This window comes from Pinus tabuliformis, chromosome 1_1, assembly GCF_031772625.1.
Source record: "Pinus tabuliformis cultivar Carrire ecotype Pingquan chromosome 1_1, CPIR1, whole genome shotgun sequence".
Lineage (NCBI taxonomy): Eukaryota > Viridiplantae > Streptophyta > Pinopsida > Pinales > Pinaceae > Pinus > Pinus tabuliformis.
The window spans coordinates 405,409,182-405,411,007 of NC_142297.1; the positions used below are offsets into that span (position 1 = coordinate 405,409,182).

General features: G+C 34.4%; 1 pseudogene; it reads left to right on the forward strand.

Annotated features, from left to right (window-relative positions):
* The first annotated feature begins 32 nt into the window (after positions 1–32).
* LOC149213390 (protein VAC14 homolog pseudogene) lies at positions 33–1,612 on the forward strand (annotated as a pseudogene).
* The last annotated feature ends 214 nt before the right edge of the window (positions 1,613–1,826 follow it).

Sequence of the window (1,826 nt, forward strand, 5' to 3'; positions counted from 1 at the left end):
AATTGTTCCACCTATTCCTAACTATTTCTAATCAAGATAGTAGGGTTTGTTATTATGTGTGTGAAGCCCTCTATAACATTGAAAAGTTTGCAAGACGGGAATTTATTGTATTATTTAACGAAATTTTTTATGCACTATACAAAATTTCAACAAATTCATATACTAATGTTCAAAGTGTTGCAGAACTTTTAGATCTCTTGGTTAAGAAAATTGCTATAGAAAGTGACTAGTTCAGGAATGGTTATGTGAATTTTTTTCAACATTGAGGAGTTTATATCACTTTTAATGGAGCGCATGAACGTTTTCAACCCTTCTGTATGTCAATTCTTAGTGGGATGGATTATTCTTTTGGATAGTGTTCCTGACATTGATATGTTGGCCTTCTTTCAAGACTTGCTTGGCGGCCTATTCAATATGCTTAGCGATTCTAGCCACAAGATACAACAATAGGTAGATTTCACACCCTCTGAATTATTACAAGGGATAAAAAAATATTCGTTGGTAGATTATGGGCACATGGATGAGATATTATTGTTAAGGGATGGCTCTACAGATGAGTTTACTCAGTTGACATTCATCACATAGATGAATGAATTTGTTAAGCTTTGGGGAGACCAGCTAGTTCCTTATTATGCTGATATAATGGGAATAATTTTGCTATGTGTCTCTAACAAAGAAGAGAAATTAAGAGTGCTTTATCGTGAAACCAATGAAGATATTCGTGCAATTACATCTGGGCCTATTGAGGGATTTGATATTGGAGCAATGATTACCATTGCTAGGAGAGAAATATGGAATGAATGAAACACTACAAGGATAGAGGCATTTTATTGGATGAAAGTTATTTTTTAGAAGCATCGGAAATAGGTCATATCATTTCTTGATATACATTTACTCCACTTCTTGATTCTCTCTCGGATCCATCTAAAGATGTAGTGTTGCTAGTTCTATAAGTCCATGCTTTCATAGCAAGAGATGCACTACATTTTTTCCATCTTGTTATCTTCCTTGTGCATCATTTATTAGGAAGCCAAGAGAATTGATACTACAAAGGCTATGAATTCTTTTACATGCTAAATGAGTGTATTAAGAGTTATCGATTATCTTGGAAGGACATGCTAATTTATATTTTTCCCTAGTTATGGTTCAGATGTTAAATTTAATCCTTCTTAATTTCTCCGAGTTGGATGAACTTCAGGCACTAATAAAACAACCTTTGTCCAACCCTTCTGGATGAGATTTATTTAATGCCTTGTATTCTTCCTAGTGTCATTGACCAATGGCAACAATAAGTCTCTACCTATTGGATCATGTGTATCAACATGCAAGTGTTGTAATTCAATCACTAGTAGAGGAAGACATTAATGTTAAGTTTCTCATGCAACTTTACAAGCTTGTTTGTCTACTTGAAACACTAATCTTCACATATTGGAGACTGCAAATTTTTTATCCTAGATGATAAACATGGTTGTTGAAAACTCTTTATAGCATTTTGATGCTACTTCCTCAGCAAAGTGTTGAATTCAATATTCTAAGGACACGATTGAAGAAAGTTCCAACATACACCTTTAGTGGTGAACTTCTAAACATTAGTGGAAATACAATTAGGTGAGCCGCTTGAGGGAATCCCTACGCTCAAATCTTATCTCATATTCCCTCCCTTCTAAGTGGCTCAAAAAATGTTGAAGATTGAGACAGAAACATAGATATCAACAGTGGAACTAATGGAATCAAGTTTACCACGAGGTTGCAACCATTTGAGCACATACAATGTCAGCATCGCTTATATTGAAAATCACAATCACATATGACAAGGAATACTGGAA